At 34.9% G+C, this 21,764-nt stretch overlaps 1 protein-coding gene across 2 annotated transcripts in view; it reads left to right on the top strand.

Moving 5' to 3' along the window:
- Nucleotides 1-21,764, top strand: part of bean1 (brain expressed, associated with NEDD4, 1) — a 45,523-nt gene that overhangs the window by 3,542 nt on the left and 20,217 nt on the right. The gene's annotated exons all lie outside the window — the stretch shown is intronic.

Here is a 21,764-nt window from a genome sequence, read left to right as displayed (position 1 = left end):
ATTTACCTGTAATTTCTCATGTTTTTGTGATCTACTGTAGTTTTCCTGGAAAAGTCTCACATTTTCAACTATAGACTTTCTGTAGGACTACAGCAGTGGCACACTGGTGTTGCCTCTTTAAAAAACATTGCTAAGTCGTTCTGTGTGTGAACTTAATGAAGTGATAATGTTCATTGATGTTTCATAGTTTTTTGTCTGCCATGTATTTAATGGTGATATTCTCACTGTTACATTCTCTGTCAGATATTAAAAAAAAATTCCAGCCACAGTAGAAGCAGAATTAGTTCTTGTAAATATTTTACCTGTCAGGTTGGGTGCTGAGAGATTTTAGGGGTATGAAATTATATTGAGGTTATCTTATGTTCTTATCAGGTTCTTTGAAACAATTTCACAGGATAAAACAAAATGGAGACACTTCTTGTTCATTTATGTGCTGTTTAAACAATTAAATAGTAATCTAACCAAGGAAATTGAGTATAATAGTATGTCAGAAAATAATGTATAAAATTAAAATACAATGCACATTTTATTAATCTATTTTCAATATTGTGACAAAAAGGATAGGAGATGTGTGATATCTATTTTTTGTTAAATTGGCTTTAAGAATGGATCTTTGATTTATAATGTGTAGGAAAAAATATGTACATTTTTAGAACTTTTCCTTTTTAAATGAATTAAGCAAATTAAATAATAGTTAATCATCATAGAATCTGATTGAAACTGTAGTCTTTAATGACATTTCACTGTTATTGTAGGCAATAAAATGGCTGTGTAGCAAGTTTGCATTGCTTCTTTTGATAAGTGAAGAATGACATTTAAAGGCCAGTTTTTGATAGGTAACTTGTTTCTTACGATTTTGAACTTGAATTGCATTGTTGATCAATTGACAGTTGGCCACTGTATATGTTTGGTTCCCTGTCATTGAACATATTTTTAATAACATGAATGATTTAATACAAGTAAGTCTTTTATGAGGAATGTGACACATTCAAGGGTGAGTATGAGTATAGTTGAATAAAATGAATAGTTATACAATTAATGGAAAGACGTCAAAGAGTTTTCATCAACAGCTGTAAGAATGATTCACCCACACTTGCCATTTCTGTGATTTAGCCTACAGTGAGTTTTGCCACTTGTTCAATCAGTGACTAGTTAATTTAAAAACTTTTTAATGTCAGTACATTGATAGATTGCAGCTGACATGAATTTTCATTTAAGTCTATAAAGAAGACACAAAGATTTACTTATGCAACACTTCCATCATTAAAATCTGTTTCATTTGCTCAGTGATTGTAGCTCTTTCAAACACCTCACTGAGATTAACCTTTCCTCAGGCTACAGTGTTTATGTGCCTACTGCTGATTTATCCTGACCTTTCAGTCAATTGTTAGCAGTAGGAGACAAGTCAGCACTGTTGTATCCTTGAGTGACAGATTTGCAAACGTCAGATTGACCTACAGTAGCTCTAAATCTGTACTCTCTCGTATATTGTAGAGAGAAGTTTGCAGTTAGCAAAGAAAAAAATGAAAATATTTTCTGTATATGGAAAACAAAATTAAGGACAGTTATGTGCATCTAAGTGTACATTGCTAATGCTACTGTGTTTAACATTAAATCTCACATTAGACACTGTAAAGTGAAGTGAAAGTTACAGTTTCTGTTGAAATATAGTAATGTTCCTCTTTTTAAGAAGCAAAGAAAGTGTCTTATATAGTCCTTTCTGGAAGTCTCCCACTGTACTTAAGAAGATGGTTATATATTGTATTTGTGGATTGTGACCTGTTTCTGTCACTTTGGGAAACAGAACTATAAAATAAAAATGAAAATATTTCTCAGTGGGTTTAATATGCAGCTCTTAGCTCTGATGGCAGAGCAGATGATTCCTTTATGGGGAAATTTAATCTTATCAGTCCAAATCATCAATAATGAAGTTGTTTTAATTGAAGCAGGAACCCCATTCACAGAGAGGCCTTTTACAGCATATCTGTCATTTGATTGATCACTTGGAAATGGGTCTGTTTTGATCCTGCTGTCTTGAAATTCTAATGTGTTTTATAGCTGACGTTGAAAAGCAGATGACAATGGCTTTAATACAGTCAAACCAAATGCAATGTAATAACAAGGAAGAAAATATAAGCAAGGGAATTATGATAAGACAAACCTCCATTAGGAGTACTGAGCACCGTGCCTGGTGGTTCTAATTCACTATGCTTGTCAGAGGTATTTCAGAAACTTGTTTATCTAAATCTCTGCCTCCGCTCTAATCTATAATTCATAACTCATCTAACTCATTTTCCAAATGTCACCGTAACCCCAGGCTGTGGCTGGTTTGACTGGACATTTGATTTCAGTTTCTCTTGTTTGGGGGAAGAAAAGAAAAGGACAGGATCATTGTCAATTCCAGGGTGTTTACTCCTAGCAAATAGCATGTGTCACAATTCATCACTGCTGGAGCTACAGTATTCTTGTCATTTCCTAATGTACAACAGACCTTAGTACTATACAAGATGGCAGGCATGACCAAGCTACTACAAAAAAAGGTTTTGCCATCTTAACATTTTAACAGAATAATATAGAGAAAACTTTGTGGGAAAAGTCTAATTTGTATTTTACTCACAGTATTCCAGCAGGAGTTTACATTGTTTAAGGACACATCTGTTGGAAAAAAAGGACCCTTCTCCTGTTTATTTTCCACTTTTTATTGCAGCTTCTTACTGTGGTGTTCTTGGTATTTGTACTGTAGGCAAAGAATTGATTGAATTCGAAAAAGATTTTAAATTATCTCAAATCGACCTTGTTCACCATATGCAATTCCTTGCTTACTGATATCAGTGTACTGTAAATGTGGTTTTAACTTTGCTTCAGTATTGAACTGGACAGCACATCAGCACTGAGATGTAGCACATAGCCCAGTGTTCCAAAGTGTAACAATAATTGAACCAGGTCCATGACTAAAAAATAATCCACAGTTTCGTATGATTGCTTTGATTGCTTGAGCACATAACATGGGAGCTGCATTCAAACAGGGTTATTAAGGGTTGAATAAGATCCAGGGTGTTATAATCCAGTGCACTATAACTGTTTTTCTATGTACTAAAAAGCAACAGATACCACTGATTCAGATGCTTACACACATATTTTCTGCTTTTAAAGCCATTCAACACAATTTGAAACAATTTTAAAGCTCACGTGCAGCAGATGTTGACAGTTTATTAATTGGCTTGTGCATGAATAGCACTCCAGGTTAGTGGTGACCTTTCCCCAGTTGCCCTTCAAGGTGCAGTGTGTCTTGCCTGACAGAGGCATCAGCTAGTGAGACCTTTCTATTAGTCATAGTCTTCTGAATCTTGTCCTGGCCTCCCAGAGGCATACCTGCTGAGCCACTGCCAGTGTGGAACTCATTTGTGTGAGATACACTCCAGTGGTGCTGAGACTGAATCCCATCAGAGCCTTTCTTCTAAATGCAACTGTTTGAACTCTAGGGATCAGATTTCATCACTGTCTTGAACAGAGTATGCTTGTCTGTTGTGTCTGCCTGTCTCTGTGTATGGAGAGAAAGAGACTGTGTGTACCACTGTCTTTTTCTTGGAGGAATGTGTGAGTTTCTGGTGCAGTAGTATAGCATATAATAAAATAATGGTCATATAAAATCAAGTGATATGCTTAGGAGAACTGTTAAGATTTCCTGTCTTGGGTGGTCCTCTTAAATCTATACAAATTCGCGTAGAACTTCAGTTTCCATTACTGGCATTGGATGGCCCCTTCAGACGTCCATTTTATTGGTCCTCACTTACTCATTATAAAGTAGGGGAGAGATTTGTTTATCTTCAAACTACAAACAAAAATCCTTTGTTAAAAGAAATATCTTCAAATTCATAATAGCTACATTTCACAAATATTCAAAAGAACATTACAGTTAAAGTTAAAATCAAGATTAAGCGCTAAGGAGAAATAGTTATATACTGTACAGATTATTTTTGTCTTTTTGACACTTTGAAGGTGAAATTTCTCCAGCCTTCAACATTGCCAACAGCAGCAGGAGTTATTTAATATAATCAACACCAACATCTGTTTCTCAGGTATAGATGACTTATTACATGTATACTGCATGTGCATATTATGTGTATTTCATGATTGTATGTAGGCTGTAAAGAGAAAGTTTGTCCAATTTCGAATTACTGTACATCTTCAAGAGCAAGACAAAACAGTGTTATTTTTAACTAATGATGAAGAAAATATTGCAGCAAGCAGTTGACACTGCTCCTATGATGAAGCAAAGATAGAACAATGTTATTTCTAGATGTGTTTAACAAATGGTGGCACATTTTGTAACATTAAAAGCAAAGCATTGCCAAAGTTGACATACATTAGTATAATTTTTCTACATCATTAATTTACTGTGAAATACCTGGTTATTATATACATATTCTTTTAAATAAATATACTTTATCAATAATTACCATGAAATATTGATAATTCCAAATTCAGTCTAAGAATATGTTTTACTTCACAAATGCATGAAATGAATTGCAGCTACTTTAAAGAAGTATTTTTGTCATTCTTATAAATATATGATCCCAATCTTTATTGTGCCCATATAATAACACAATTCACATTTTGAAAATATTGCTGGACTGCAAGGAAATGTCTTTGAGGTAATTTTATGACTTAATAGCATTACATAGCAGTACAGTTAAGTGAATATTAATATGCTGCAGGTCAAATCTCTGCAGCTACTATGAGAATGAAAGAACCAGTACTAGTTTTGCAGCCTTTGTAATATAAATCAATGCAAGTTCATTAATAACCTTTAAGTTAAAGGAGAGATTGCTTTATATTTGTCCTTGAATTCATATATTAGCATTTTTAATCAAGTTGCTGCATAAATGGCTTAAATTAAATGAACAACAGGAGGCATTGTGCTTCAGACAGCTGAGAGACTGTTGTATTCATTGTGGTGATGTATCTGTCATGTAAAATGAATACAATTGTGCTCCTGTTATGACCTTGAGTTTCAGTTATTTTAAAATGTTTTCATTTCATTATAATAAGAAAGCAGCATTATGTGTATTTGAACAAATTCTGGAGTGAATGAAAAGGCCAAAGACCCTGAGGCGCAAATTCACAAGTTGCAGTTTGTCTAAATGCAAAAAAGAAAAAAAACAACACAGGTTTCTTAAGAATATAAAAACAATATAAATATTAACTCATGGCAGCTTTTGCATAAACCATACATAGTAGTGTTATCAGAATAATAAATAATATTTTCAGACGTCATAGAAAAAAGTATACAGTCTAAACCTTATCAAGGATAATGCCTTTTGTATTCAGCCTTCATAAGAGAAGGTTAATGTTTTAAAATCTTCATTCTTCTGAACAAAGCAATATATTTTTCAAGCAGTAACCTGACTTTCTTTAAAAGGAAGCACAGCATAAAATATGTTTCAAAGATTGGAATCAACACTTTAACTCTTCAGCACTATTGTCTTCATGTTTCTTTCCTGACTTAAAGAGTAAATAATGTAAATGAAGTCAAACCCTGTGATGGTCACAGCATGAACACAACAATGTCTAAAAAGTAAAAATTCAAGTATTTTCATCTCATTTGTTAATATGACCATTTTAATTCACAGTAATGGTTTGTATATATTTCCCATTATGTCTGTTTGCTTGTCACTAAAAACAATTACAGGCATTGCAGGTGGCAGAACTGAGATAGCAGATGTCAGGTGAATTCTCCCTGTGCCTCTTAGAAGAAAGCTATTTTCTTTGTAATTAGTATCAGTGCTTTCCTAATAGGAATCTATTAATTGCTATGGCATGCAGCAGGGGGGAGAGGAGGGAAGGGAACAATCTCTCCTTCAGTGAGATTATTGAAATTCACTCCTCTGTGTGAATAGCTTTTAAATATTTACATACATGACTGTGTTTAGAAAGTTAAAAAAGTGGGTGGGTCCTGGCTGTTCTGACGAGAGTTCTAACTGCAGAGTAGGGTTCCGCTTTTACGAACAGAAAATCATTTTCGTGTAATAATATTGCTATAAAACAGGCCCCTTTGGGCCCACAAGGTGCTCAGAAGAAAATATTTTAACCTTTTCCCCAGTACATGAGCTCTAAGAGCCATGGACATGATTTCCTGTCACTGTAATTATAATTTGCCTTACATTGTCCAAATACATATTTTTATAGTTATGCACTTTCATTCTACTGCTGAGAAGATTCTACACCCAGATTTACATTAACAGCTTACCTTTTCATATTTGTATCCAAATGTAATTATGGAATTCTTGGATTCTTTTTATTTATTTTCTTTTTAAATTTGCAGTTACAGCAGTTGTCTGTGGCACAGGACGCTGAACCCCACTAGGCAGGTTAGTCATGAGAGGTTTATCAGAATGGTCTTATAAAGGTTCAACCTCAAGGGAGTGCAGCCTCAAGTATTTTATCTTACAGTGCACTGTGCAAGTGATGACACTTAGTACTGGATCAAAACCTGTTAATCCCATGAAAACAGGGCATTGTATTGCTTTTCATACCCCACTGAAACCATACATTTTGTTTATATAAGTGTGATCTTAATCTCATAATCTTTTTATTTCCAGGGCAGAATCCTTACTGGGGCAAAAGTCTGGATTTTTTTTTTTAATTAACAGGAATAAGACTTTATTAAGAGGATCTGGGGCTGGCTACTAAAATCCTATACATGCCATTCAAAGTACTTAATTATTGTTCATTATATTGGAGGTTTTTAATTTATGTTCAATGTATATTGTCACAATGTCTACTACAGTACATGCAGTCAGAAAACAGTTAAAGTGATTAATATTAATGAAGAGGAAAAGCTTCACCACTCTAGCAAGACCTAATTGCAATCTGTCCTTGAAACATCCACTTAAGGTCACACCAGGGCAATTGCCTGATGCTGGTTTCAGTAGTGCAATAGAATAATATCTCAGTTAAATATTGTTTGTATAAAATCTTATTCTCCAAATTATGTCACTCCAAATGCCAAAGCTACTCCTACCCCACTTGTAACTTTGGTAAAAAAGAGTATTGTATGGTGTGCACACCTACACTGTATAGACTAGTTTAATGTGATGTCAGAATGGTCCAATTATTTAGGCCTTAACTTCTGTGTGCGGGAGCTAATTTGCATCTTTGCAGAGCTCCTTAAAACATTTTCTACGTTTTGCCCCTTGCAAGGCAAAGATAAGAAATTAAGTCTACATTTTTAGCAACCTCAAAGTTTAGCAACCTTAATTAGGGCAGATCATATATCTTTTGACAGGCACTTTTTTCAATTCTGAATTTTCTTGACAGCTCAGTGCCAGTTCTGAAGAGAAGATTGGAGAGAAGCATTTTAAGGTTTTACAAAATGGTTGATGGATAAACATTTAATTATTGCAGACTGGTGGAACCACATGAAAGCATAAAGCCATATGAAACTATTAAACCAAACAGCACAGAAGTTCTTTCAGTGGACTTAAAGGACATACTTAGAGTTGGAATTCTGTGGAACTTATACTGAACTGAGTACAAACACTGCCTGTACTGAACATAATAATGTAATGTAATACAAAAACTGATTCATTAAATTCACATCAGTGTTATATGTTAGTCATAGATCAGCACACAACAGGTGTGCTGTGCCCTTCGGCAGACAAACTCATCTGTATATTAGTGTAACTGACATCTTTTTTGTGTAAATGTAATTGGTATAAAACTAATCACAATGGTATCTCAGTTGTGCATATCACCTACTGGAATAAAGTTAATCCCATTTAATTGTATTTCTTATTTCTATCCGAGAGAGAAGGATCATGTATTTCATTTTTTCACGGTCAGCATTTGTGCTGATGACTCATGACAAAATTAGGCTCTTAGTCTTTTTGATTTGCTTCCAATAAAACCTAGTTGTGGGAATTTTCACAGTGGAAATGCATGTGATAAAAGGGATTTTCCCTCCCTGGTAGTGGGGTTAGTTGTTTTTGTCAAAAAGCCATTTTCCCTAGGTATTTAGCCTTGTGTGAAAGCTGGGGGGGCTCCTGACTAATCTCTGTGACAGCAGATGGTAGAAAAAACAATAACCTGTTTCTAGAATTATTAAGAATATAGTCTGAAATATTGATGCAAATATAAAGTGCAATTTGAAAATAAATCACACTTATCTGTACTAGATTTTTTTTAAGAATAAAGGAGATTCTATTGCATTGAATCCAATATTGGTCTATTTAAAAATGTCGCAAATCTCAAAGCAAGGTTACTGAATATTTGGAATTATGCATCATAACAAATTGCTCTTGGTTATTATCTTAGATGTAGTGTTCAGAGTTGTTTACTGGTGATTTCAAAATAGTGTGTTTGCTTATTTGTTGCGTGACAAATCAAAATCATCTTCTATATTAATATAAAAACTTGTACACCACTCGGTTTTATCTCTGCTTCACCCATGATTTGAACATCAAAGCAGTGGGATTACAAGAAATTAGAATTTGAAGTAATTGCAGTGTGCATATTGGAAGAGTTGCAATAATACCCTGAAAATACACCTTCTTAACCCATGTGCTGGGTGATGTGTTGTGATCTAGATACTTCATTTGTGAACATTACTTTGAGCTACACCTTTTTAAAATTAATAGAATACATAGAAATGGCCTTTTTAATGCTATCTAAATTCAAATCAAAGAACCTATACAGTACATGAATGGTATTTATATAAGCTTCCATGTTTTCAGCAATGCTTTTCTGATATTCATACACCCAAATTCAAACAAAAAAGCAAAACGAACCCCTTTCCGGAAAATGCATTTAGCATTCATAAATTTGATTGTAATAAAATCCACACAAATTTAAGATCTATAAATAATGACTAATGCTCTCTTCCTTTCAAAATAATGTTCAGTCACAGCATAATTATTGATTATGTGACAATACTTTATCTGCAGTCCCATTCCTTTTTCATCTCATGTTGAACTGTTGACTCCTTTGGGTAAAAAAGTAAAAAATCAGTAAATTAGAATGCTAAAAGCCTTCATTGAAATAAAAAATCATGCAGAAGTAAAATGTCAGACAGTGTTATCATTTATCTGTGTCATGTGCATGTTTACACACCTACGTGAGGAAGAATCTTTCTCTAAAGGGTTATTTGATGCTGTACTCAGATGAGCAGTCTGCTGTCAGTCCTGGCAGGTCTTGTGCCGCTTGATAGCAGAGATCAGATGGTGCTTTGAGATGACCTTGGGATGCTGAATCATCTCAATGTAAAATTGATTTTGGAGGTTAATTCTGGAGCTGCAGAGTGCCAGTCACATTGTACACCTTCACTCACAAATGGGAATGTCTCTGCCCATTAGGCAAGCCAGATTATATACTTCTTCTGAATACAAGGATAAAACGAAGAAAAATCACAGGTCTCAGATGGGATTTGGGCGCTAAATTAGACAGAGCTCATTTCATCAGCCCCAGTGAAGTGTAAAAAATAAATTTGTAGCAGATGCCACATGACCAAAATTCATTTTTTCTCCCAAAGCAATCCAATTGGTATTAAACACAAATTTAATTAATTTGTAGGAAGAGAATTTACTAAACATTACATTAGACAACTGTGTCAGCACAGGTTTCAGACCTGTACTCTGTTTGGAGTGTGATATTTCACTCATACATTTTCCAGCAGTGAATTTACATGTCTAGAGTTATGAGATCTTATACCTACCAGTGAGTCACTTGGATTTGAAGAGACTTTACTCCATTAAAGGATTTCATTGCTAATTACTTTCACAAAGGTACTGTACACACAGAAGCACCCTCCATTTGAATGGTTTTTTTCAGAGAGAGCTACTTCACATTGAATTAGCAGAAAGAATTGATTTTAAATTTGTATTATTATGTGGTTTCCTTAGTACTTAACTTTTGTAAGCATGCTCCTTATTTTACTAGTGAGTTTAAAAACCCAGTGCAGGTAACAGCAAATAAATCATGTAAAAGTGAATTTCACATTAATAACAGCAATGGACCAACACTGCCGAATGAATGAATCTGTAGGCAGTGGATATGATATATTCAGCTGCACCAGTAAGTCTGCAAAGTATTTCTCATCTCATCAATGGGACCAACTGGGACTATTTAAATGTGGAAATACTAATCAGCTCTATACAACCATGATTATTCTGGTTAAGGTATTGATATGATTAGCCACAAACTCAGCTTAATATTCTGCATGTCCAAAGCACTTTGTTGGGGAAGTGCTATGGGAATTGTCATAAGGCATTGTTCATATCGCACATTGTCAGTAAAGTTCATCTGGGCAAGAACTTAATCTAGGTTGTAGTAAGATTCTGATCAATACTTATCCTGTCTAGCCTCATTTATATATATATAAATAGACACTGAATAGGCTTTGTTCTATGCTTTGATACACGGCTATGGTGTCTGACATACTGTCCATCATTGTGCCTTCTTGTCATAGTTATTTTTTTTATTTTTAACAACTATTTCCTGACTAAAAAAGTCTACTGTCTTTCCTTATCTGGACTGTACATCTCTCAGTGGCACTGAATGAACATGTTTTTGATGAGAAGAGAAAAGCTGTCAGGACACACTGAGGGAAATAATCTTTTCAGGTTCTCCCTAGTGCAAGCCTGTAGCTAGTTTTCCTTTTTCTCCTTGCTGTGCACAGCTGTGCTGTCAAGTTAATGTTGCCCACTAACTGCATACAAAACATTCAGTAAAAAATGGAACAAAGGATGAGGCTCAGTTAGACTGTATTCCTTACACATTTTTTAACAGTAGCAGGACAAAGCATCGCTGTACCAGAGTTACTTATTCCCAGCTTGCAATAAATAATTTCATTAGAAATAAACTGATTTGAAAAGAGCATATGAATAATCTGTGTTCTATTTGTGCTCTCTGTAATTGTTATTGATATTACTTCTGAATACAGTTTTATTTTTCTTACATAAAACATATACATATTATATACTGTATACAGTATACAATGAGACACAGAGGCAAAATGGTTAGCCAGGCAGTGCTAGGCCCTGGGGTGCTATCTGCGGGGAGTGTGTATGTTTTCCCCATGTTCGCATTTCCTCCAGGTGCTCTGGTTTCCTCCCACAGTCCACATGTTGGAGGGTTAATTGGCTTCTATACAGTTGGTAAGTGTCAATGAGTAGTAAGTGTCGACTGGCATCCCATCCAGGGTGTATCCCACCTTAAGTCCAGTGCTTCCCGAAATAGGCTCTGGGCCATTGTGTCCCTGAATTGGATTAACCAATTCCGATAACAATTGGAATTGTTATTAGAACGTTTCAATATTCCAATAAACAATTGGAATTGTTATTGAAAGTGATGGTAATGGTGATGAACAGTAGGAGAACAGACATGAACAGTAGGAGAAGTTTCACTAAACAATATAATCTCTTTTTATGGATACTTATGGAACTGTATAGAAGGCCATACTGGCCATACATGTATACTGTATGTTTCTTCAGAAGAATTCAAAATGGGTAGCATGGTAGTGTCCAGATTAGCACTGCGACCTTGTAGTTCTGTGGGACTGGGTTTGGTGCATGGTGTATGGTTACTCTGGTTTCCTGGTGGCTAGGTTAAATTGGGCATGTAAGTGTGTGTGCCTGCAAAGGATTATTCTTGTATCCGAAGTGAATTTCCATCTTGTTCCTGTGCTTCCTGGATATGAATGCAGCATTTAAAAACACGAATGCACATACATTCTGAGACAGAATATAGAGATGTGATTTATAGCCATAAAAATGATTGTAGTCACTCAATTTATATTGTATTCACAATGTATACAATGTAGTGTGCATGTATACTGTAATCCCAAACTGAATTCCCCTATTTTTGTTTCCAAAGAAGCATTAGAGGAAATTCCAGTCTGTGACCTCCACTCTCAAGGTGGTCTATCCATTCTCTATAGAACACAAACTCACATAGTCAGGTTCAGCATTTCAACCAGTAGCTGAACTCAAAGCAAAATCAAGAGGAACATGAGAAAGGGAGGGTAATTAAAGAATACTGAAATACAAAAACAGACATAAGCCCAAAAGTGATAAATATACAAGATAAGTAATTTATTTAAAATGGCTCGGTACATTACAGAAAGAGTAAGTGGAGAATGGTGATCATTTATAATCCCAGCAACAAAACACACTCTATAAAAGAAGTGTTTCTCTTGAGGCATGTTCTACTTGTAGGAAACTGAAAATTCCTCAAAGGAGGAGACAATGCAGTGAGACCCAGATTAGTTTTTTCTTTATTCCATGGTGTGTGCACAGGCTTGTGGTAAAGGTTATGGTAGCTGCTGTCAATTCTTGTTATTGTGTGCTTGTAGCCCTCCTGGTGTTTTTATCCAGGTCTGCACTGTGTGCTACAGTTCCATTTCAAGATGCATATCTACAGTATGGTCAACTTTTATTTAAAATTGCACCCTTCACAACAAGCTGCCACAGTGCATTTTATGTGAACACAGGAAAATAACTACACAAAAAAGCAAGCTGTACTGTGCAGCCCAGAATATAATCATATAAAAGCAGACATAATGTAAATGCAGTAAGTGTATAAAACAGTACTACTTCAGACTGGTTTTAAAATGGACACAGCATTTTTATTCTTGGTGAAGTGTGGAAGAGTCAAGTCTATAATCCTGAAACTTTAGTTTCTGCAGTACTATTACAATATGCAAAATGCATTTATTACTTTTATTTTGGTATTCATAGGTAAAATCTGTTTTTTTGGAACATGACAGAAATATATATATAAGATCTGTGTTTATACAGTATGAACAAAGTACTTATTCCAACAAAATATGGCATTGAAAACACCATAGATTCCTCAAATCATGAGAATGATATGTATTACATCGTATACTTAAGAATCGTTCAGTGCTGAAGTATTTTTAATGTAATTTGGTCTCATGACACATGGATTTTGGAAATATATGGAAATTAAGTTAATGGTCTTCATTTTCAAACATTGCACTGTATTTCACAAAATATTATTTATAGAAAATCTATGTTTAGATACTGTAGGTATTATAGATGTAATGTTTTGTTTCTTGAAGTAGCATAAAGATCTTGTACCAACTCAAAAGATCAAGTGACCTAGGCAAACTCAGCAGGGATAGCCACAATATTTTAATTTGAATAACTTGGGAGATGTAAGCATAGTGTTGTGGGGAGACCTAAACTTAAAATAATTGCTTCTTCGGATTCCCATTACAAGGATCAGAAGTTATTCTACTTTAAAAATTATTTCATTTTTGGATCATGAAATTACAGGTTGACTATGGTGGTGTTGCTTTCCTTCACTGAGGATCTTTCATACAGCACCAGCAAGGGAAATAGTGTTCCGTGGTGAGTAAATAATTACTTTGAAAAAGAATCTGTCAGCATGTCTAATACTAAACAATTTGACATAATGAAAGCAAGGATAGTATTAAGGTTGTACTAAAGTGGCAAAATCTGCTGTCGGATCTTTAAGAGTGGATAAAAGCAGTTCTGAGGATATCCAGATGCTGGTCCTGACTGTCATTCACACCCAGATATGTAGTCAACAGGAACAGCTTGTGTTTACTGAAGGTCTACCAAAATAGACTGTAGTTTCCAAAAGCCGCAGGGCAAGCAGGATGTTTCATTTACTTCACTTCATCTTCAAGATGAATAGGTTTTGGTACTAGTCGAAGAACCACGGTAGGTATGACAATGTTGCTGCCTACATGTTTGAGAGCACACTGTTCAAATTTCTTTATTGTGGAACACCCTAGGCATTTTTAAAAACTACTTTCTGCCTGTCTGTATTATACTTGTTGACCTTGGTACTAAAGTCTACATCCACTACTGTAAGTGACTGTATTTCACTGGGTTACAGGGTTAATCAGGGTTGAGTAGTATGACTCAGGTATTGCAGTCCTGTTCTTTTGCGGTGCTGGTGGTGAGAGATGTGCCACTCCTCCAGTCAGCGCTGAATCTACGGGTCTGTGCTGCCTGTGATGTGTTAAGAGGCGAGTGGCTTGAAGGTGGGTGGGTCAGGGTAGTCTGCCCGCTCTTTGTCATTCTCTCCTGTGTGCGGTCACAGGGCTCGTAGCTGTGACATGAAAAAACTCAATGGGTAATTCCATAACTTGAGTGGGCAAAACAAAAATCTAATAGGTAATTCACCATTTCCTACATTTTCACCAAATGACAGTACAACATAGACAAATTAAACTTTATTTTACAAGGTTAAAAAAAACAAAGGCATGAGCTGCCTTTTTCTGGAAGCAACGAGAAGAAACATTTTAGACAATGTCGGGTTCCCTTAGCACAGTTCTTCTCACTAGATGACTTGCTCATATACTCAAGGTCATATGATGTAAACTGTACACTAAATGTTGTGCTCCAAATGTCATATCAAGCCTTGGTTATAGCTGATATGGAAGAGTAAGAAGCATTATATTCACCAGCTAAGTGTGATAGCTAACATTTCATCCTGTAGAATTTTTTGGTGAAGATTACTTAACGGTCAAAAACCAAAATGTTTCTGTGAGGGAGAGAGCGGGCTACTTAATTTAAAGCTAGCAGGACAAATAAATTAGAATACTTGCATGATGGTTACATCTCTTTAATATCTCAAAGTTTGCAAAGTAATTATACTCTTCTACCCATAAGGTAAATTTGCCTTTGACAGTGCCTTTTTACTAGGACAAAAGAGAGAAGAAAAACATAGATATTTTCACAGCTGACATGAGAATATGCAGCTCATTAAACCTAAGCGTTTGTTCTGTTTCAAACATTGAAAGAGGTGACACTTCTACTTGTTTGTGAAATTTCTAACTAATGAAAAGGTATTTATATATGGGTCTATATTAAAAATATGTTTTTGAGGAATAAACATATGGCTCTGATTCATAATATGGTCAGGATTAGGCTTTTCTTACTAATATGCAGTTAACCTGTAATAGAGATTGGTTGTAATGACATTTATCTCACTTTATTTACATATTCCATTTAGGAAACACTTAGAAAAGGCATTTGCAACCCCTAATCTAAAGTGAGACACAGTACTCATGGAGAGAAAGTGTTTAAAGATAACAGATGCTCAATATCCTCTTTAAATTTAACCTCTAAAAATATGAATAACTGGGATTAACAATGTCTTTGCTATTATGACTTTGTGGCAACCCTGCCATGTCTATCAGACAGACAGGTAAAAAACAATGTTGTAACATATTTTTTAGAAATACACCTTTATAATAATAATAATACCTCACTTTATAATATACAGGTGTATATATATATATCTATCTTTAATTTTCATTCATCAAAGAGGGTAAAGAAGTTTGACAAAATAGCAGCCCATGCTCTGAGCGTTCAGTGGGAATTTTCACATACTGTAGCTTCTGGTTAGCAGAACATTCTTGATCATCATGAGGTTGAAAGGGGAGAATTGTCAGATTTTAAAGCTAAGTAGCAGTGCTTACTTACTGGAAATGAAATGCATTTAAATGAGTGCTCCCATCTTGCAAACATTAGCATAAATTTAACAGAAACCCTTGATAAAAATGTATGTCAAAGTGGAACTCTGGGTACTGTATTTTAAAAAGAGGGAAAAAAATGACATCCATTTCCAAATATTAGCATTGTACTGGAATCATTTTTACTCTAGACCTCAGTATTATCTTCATGGACAGGAAAAAGATGTGTGCTGGTTGCAGCCACTGAAATGTGTAACATTTCCTTTAAAAAGGAATATTCTTACAATCGAATTCCCAACTCTACCCAACATTCCTCAAATTATTAATTTTGTAGTTATAGACAGTTCTCTAAATCTTTGTGAAACACTAAAACTGATTTAGGAAAACTATCTTTACAATATAATAAATAGTTGTTTGGAAACGAGGGTCAGTTATAGCAACAATATTACTGTGCCACACCTGTCTTATCATTGCATAAATTGCTACTTATCAAGAGTAGTGTTCTTCATTCTTAATTAATAGTTGTCAAATCTATTATCAGAAAACCACTTATTCCCTAGTAATTCAAGAGCAGCAGCCCTGACCACTTAGCCACTCTAGTTGTGAAATTGTCATATTCAAATAGTTTTTATTGTACACTCTAGTCTTGAATCTATTGTGTGTTAAATCTTAGTGTACTGAAGCGTCCTGGCTTTTTTCAGTGTGGCATTTCTGTGTGTGTGGCATTTGTTTTTCTTCAGCTGAAGGATAATGTGATAAGAGGTTTAGCTTACACTCTCAGCAGTAGTTTTGAAAAACTACACAAAATAGGGGTACAGCTGGAATTGAGTTTTTGACCGAAAAGATCTTTGGCTTTTTTCTTTACATACAAGGGAACGGTGGCTGTGAGCCAATTTAATTTGCTCCTTTTGAAATGCATGCCGTTAATAGCCATGTTGCAGTGCAGTTGTTGTTTTCTCTCCTGTGAAAATCATGCTGTCCATCTATTATCACACCAGCTTGATGTGCTGAGATACTGTGCCATTAAGGTTGCACCACTGCAGCTGTGATCTGAGCAGTTTTTCTCTAGGTTTTCCAGGGGAAGAGAAGAGGCTATTTAACTGCCTTTCTCATTTTATGTGTTTGAGGACCTCCAAAATGAGAAGTATATGTTCCAGAAGTAGGTTAGTATGTTAGTATGTAAGCTTGAGGCAGGCAAGATCATTATGAAGTAATCAGATGTATCAGAAAAGAAACATATTAATGTAAAATACAATTACAAGCTGCCTGTGAGTAAGATGTTTCAGTGCATAGTAAGTGTACAACTATGAAGAATAAAATCTGACTTATTTAAGATTGAAATGCTGCAAATACTAAAATACTATTTTAGTGTTCCTGATTTATCCCTGTATACTATAGTATTTATTGTATTATTCATTCCATTTAATGTCCCTGTAGAATCATAATAGTAATTAATGAGGTATACTGGAAATCCATCTTCACAACAAATTACATTCTAATAAAATATGGGCTTTCAAAAGAAAAGTATCTACTGTGACTGAACAATTACAAGTTTGAAAAACCCTAATCTGAGTTGTGATTTTCAGAAGACATAAATTATTTCATACTGAGATCTTTAGTTCTAATTTCTTAAAACATAATGAATTGCTGGTGTTCTTGGACTGAGGTTCCTGAGCTGTCCAAAGCATGTGATATTAGACGGAGAATGACCTGGTGTGGTCAATGTTAGAAGTAGGGATCTGCACGTATGTTTTGAGCATATAAAACAGTATTCAGTATACTTACATAATAAACACTGAATCGGTGCACATGTTTGAATTGTCTGTCTAGGTATGATAAGAAATTGCTACATGGCAAATGTAAATTTACAGGGTTGCATATTGGAAACAAGTGGTTTATAGCTTGAATTGCATTAAGGTGGTTCTCAGTATGAGAAGGTTCTCTGAAAAAATCACATTGGTTCAAATGGCAAATAGTTATTGTGTAAATATCCATGTAGAATGTCCAGGAATGTTATAAAGAAATAGCACCCATATCCCAGTATGTCCTTATCTACAATACTACTGTGTTGCAGTGTTATAGAAAGGACACAGATTCTTCAGATAAGGTTCAGAGAAGGGCACCTAGACTTATTGCTGGGCAGAAGAGCAAAATCTGTGCTGACGGATAGAAAGCAATAAATTTATTCAGCCCCAGCAAGCAGTTGCTGCAGGGGGAGACTTGAGGTCCACAAAAAAAGTGAAAGGAGTAAATAAGATTGACTCCTGCAGATATTTATTTAAAACTGGTATCACTCAGCAGAATATCAGAATATCAACTAATACACAGTTAATTCATTGGTCTGATTCTAAAGTAGTTTAACTGAATCTAATGTAATGGTATCCTTGAAAAACAGTTGCTGCAATTTTAAGGCTTCTTGGTTAAACATATCCGTCCCATATACTGTACATAATTCCTTCTAGTAAAAGTGTATTGACCCTTTCCATATTTCCATATATTCCATGTATCATCAATGGTATCTATATACTTTTATATTTTTATACTTATGAAATGTGATTGCTTGTTTGAGGGAGAAGTACAAATTTATGATCAAAACTCAGACACGCATTGAAATCTTCATTTCAAATCTGCATTTTCCAACATAAGACGACAACTAACATGCAAGATAACTTATCATAACACGTTTTGAAGTCTAAAAATTAAGCAAATTAAGCAATCGTTTATTTTTTTAAATTGTGTTGAGTTCAGCATGTTCTGTCTTGTTCTTTTATGATCTTTCAGTTGTTTATGATGATAATGAAGTTACTCAGAATTTCACTAAATTAATTTCTACAGAAACTTGTTTATTAAAGAATATCACATTATAATAAGGGTTTCCGTCCATGATAATCCCTTGTGGGTCTGTAAAAAATCTACACATTTTGACAAAAACAGCACGTCAAGGAAGAATTCATAAGAATACAGAGCTACCAGAAACATTGTGACAATAATTTAAGATGTATAAAAATATAGCACAAATTGTATAGCACATATAAACTGTAGCACAATGTCATGCTTGGTGCTTCATGCTAGAAACTTGATGCAATTAATTTGTTTCCTGAATGCTGTTTTCAGTCCTCCTTGGCACAGGATGGACATCTGTAATCTGATATATTCTTATACATGAATGTCAGAGGAAATCTAAGCAGTCTTCAAAAATCATATGTAAATATAATTTTGTCATATTTGAATTGTAATAAAATGTATTAGTTAAGCATAAATGACGGAAAGTGTTTATATTCTATCTTGGCTCTTGTTTCACTAAACTGTTTTGTCATCTTACTGATAAATTTTCACACATTTACTGGCTTATGTGTGCTGAACTGTCAAGCCCTGTAAATGGCTGCACTTTTGGAGGTCCGTTTTAAACAGTATTTCAATAATTGGCTGCTGATAAATCAGGGATTATGAGATGCGCCACAGTGTCCAGAGAAAAAAGAATCAATCTAGGAAACAAAATCCACTATTCCTATAGTGGCAGAAGTCACATCTCACTCTCGCAAAGGCAGTGTTTCACATAGTGTTTCCATTTTCAGCAGGAGAAAAGGAAAGCTTATCATGTTAAGAGGGCTTCTAGACTGGCAGGGATTTAATTTTGATCTCATGGCACTCCTTCACCATACCAGTCTTCTGTATTTTTTACTAGATTTGAAGTCCTCAGTGAATGCTTGACTGGATTCTCATCCAAATCTGGTAAAGATAACGGGGCTTCGTCGCTGTGGCTTAATGTTATTGTGGCTTAGTTAATGTAAAGTTAATGCCTGACTTTTAAGGCAGGGTAATTGTAAAGAATATGATAACAAAGAGGAGCTTTATAAAGATTCTTAAAAGGTTTTATTACTTCATCTTTCATATTTATTAAATTAATTAAAATAATTGTGCAGTGGAACAAATCTGATGGACTTGTTTAGGTATAACACCCATTATGTGTAAATGTGAAGTCTGAATATACAGTAGGCTACACAGTGCAGTCCATAAGTATTTGGACAGTGACACAATTTTTGCTGTTTTGGCTCTGTACTCCAGCACATTGGATTTGAAATAAACCAATGACTATGAGGTTAAAGTGCAGCATGTCAGCTTTAGTTCGAGGGTATTTCCGTCTATATTGGATGAACCGTATAGGAATCACAGCCCTTTTTAGACATAGTCCCTCCATTTCATGGGACCAAAAGTAATTGGACACATTAACATAATCTTAAATAAAATTTGGCATGTTTACAAATCCTTTGCAATTGATGACTGCCTGAAGTGTGCAACCCATTGACATCACCAAACATTGGGTATCTTTCCTGGTCATGCTCTGCCAGGCCTGTAATTCAGCCATTTTTAGTTCCTGCTTGTTTCAGGAGCTTTTTGCTTTCAGTCTTGTCTTCAGTAAGTGAAATGCATGCTCAGTGGGATTCAGGTCGGGTCATTGACTTGGCCAGTCAAGAACATTCCAGTTTTTGGCCCTGAAAAACTCCATAGTTACTTTAGCAGTATGTTTGGGGTAATTGTCCTACTGCAAGGTGAAGCACCATCCAATGAGTTTTGAAGCATTTTGTTGGATCTGAGCAGATAAGATGTTTATGTACACTTCAGAATTCATCCTGCTGCTGCTGTCTGCAGTTACATCATCAATAATGTAATGAAACACTTCTTTGGTCCTCATGTTGAGAGACAACAGCAACAGACTCCAGATGCAAATGCCACATCCAGAATCATCTCTAGACCTTTTGTTAGCTCACTTGTGCATGAACTAACAATGCAACGAGACATAGCTGGCCAAGAAACAACTGAGCATCCAATTGTCCAATTACATTTGGTCCCCTAAAATGGGAGGACTACGTATGAAAAGCTCTGTGATGCCTATATGGTTCACCCAATATAAACATAAATACCCTCAAATAAAGCTGACATTCTGCACTTTAACCCCATAGTCATTGTTTCATTTCAAATCCAAAGTGCTGGAGTACAGAGCCAAAACAGCACAAATTGTTTCACTGTCCAAATACGTATGGACTGCACCGTACATTTTGGAAAACACTCCAAAAGCCTAACGAACTTATCAAAATTTATTTGTGTTAACTCAATAATGATTTTTTTTTACGAGTGCACTCAAAATGACAATGTCATGCTTTGTGCTTCGTGCTAGAAACTTGATGCAGTGAATTTGTTTCCTGATCGCTGTTTTTAATCATCCTTGGCACAGGATGGGCATAATTCACAGCAGTCTCTTCCTCGTCTTAATTTGGTCTCTTTCCTTCTCTCTCAGGTGACTTTTTTATTAGATTATCTCCGTTAACCTTAACAAGCCAGCTTAATAATGCTAGATTAATGTTCCTGTTATGATTTTTTTGATGATGAATTTCTGCAAACGTAAAGAAACTCAATTATTTTAATGGTAAAAGAATTGTGATGCTTTTGTGTGCCCTAATGACCATGTAGGGCAAAAAGCTTTGTGCCGAGTATTACACCTTTAAAAACAATAAGCGAAAGTGTTAAAATCTGTTTAGAACATTAGTAGTGCTGCTTCTGAATAGAACACCCCCAATGAAAGTGTTTCCTGAAAATAATAAAGTAAGGACATTAAAACACTTTCTTCCGTGAGTTGGATTTGGAAAGACTGGCCCTAGAGGACAGCCGAATATTCATTTAGGATTAAAAGATTATCAGCAATTATAATCAACAAGAATATCGTATTAACTTTATTATGTTAGTGTTTCCTCATTTGAGAAAGAATGACTGCAGAATATCATTTGCATTTTAACCATGATTGCTTTCAGAATCTATTGATTGGGTTTTTGTATGTTTATTTCACCATAAATAGATTTTAATCTCAAACTTGCTCACATATATTGAAAATTATCTCAGTGTAAGAAACACAACTTGTCCTCAAACATGATTATATTTTCTTTGTACCTATTAGTTAATTCCAGAGATTGTATAATAATAAAATCCCTTTACCGTGTATCTTGTATATTAACGTAAATGTGCACATTTTTTTTCAAAACTGTGATTCTCCACATATTAACATCTTTTTATCACCTGTTTTTTCTTTCATAATCAAGACCAGTTTGGGCCTTTACAGCATGTTGTAATCCATAACATAGTGTAGCATAGTAATTGGAAAATGAAATGCCTATAGTCTTAAGTGTTACAGTATTATTTTTTAGACAGTATGCAGAATTTGATCTTGTGTTGTCTGTATATATTGATTGTAAATTTTTGTTCTCATTTGTTTTCTAAGGAAAATTGTGATATATAACATAAT

Source organism: Lepisosteus platostomus, chromosome 20 (genome assembly GCF_059453375.1).
Source record: "Lepisosteus platostomus isolate fLepPlt1 chromosome 20, fLepPlt1.hap1, whole genome shotgun sequence".
Lineage (NCBI taxonomy): Eukaryota > Metazoa > Chordata > Actinopteri > Semionotiformes > Lepisosteidae > Lepisosteus > Lepisosteus platostomus.
This window is presented reverse-complemented; position numbering and strand designations above follow the sequence as displayed.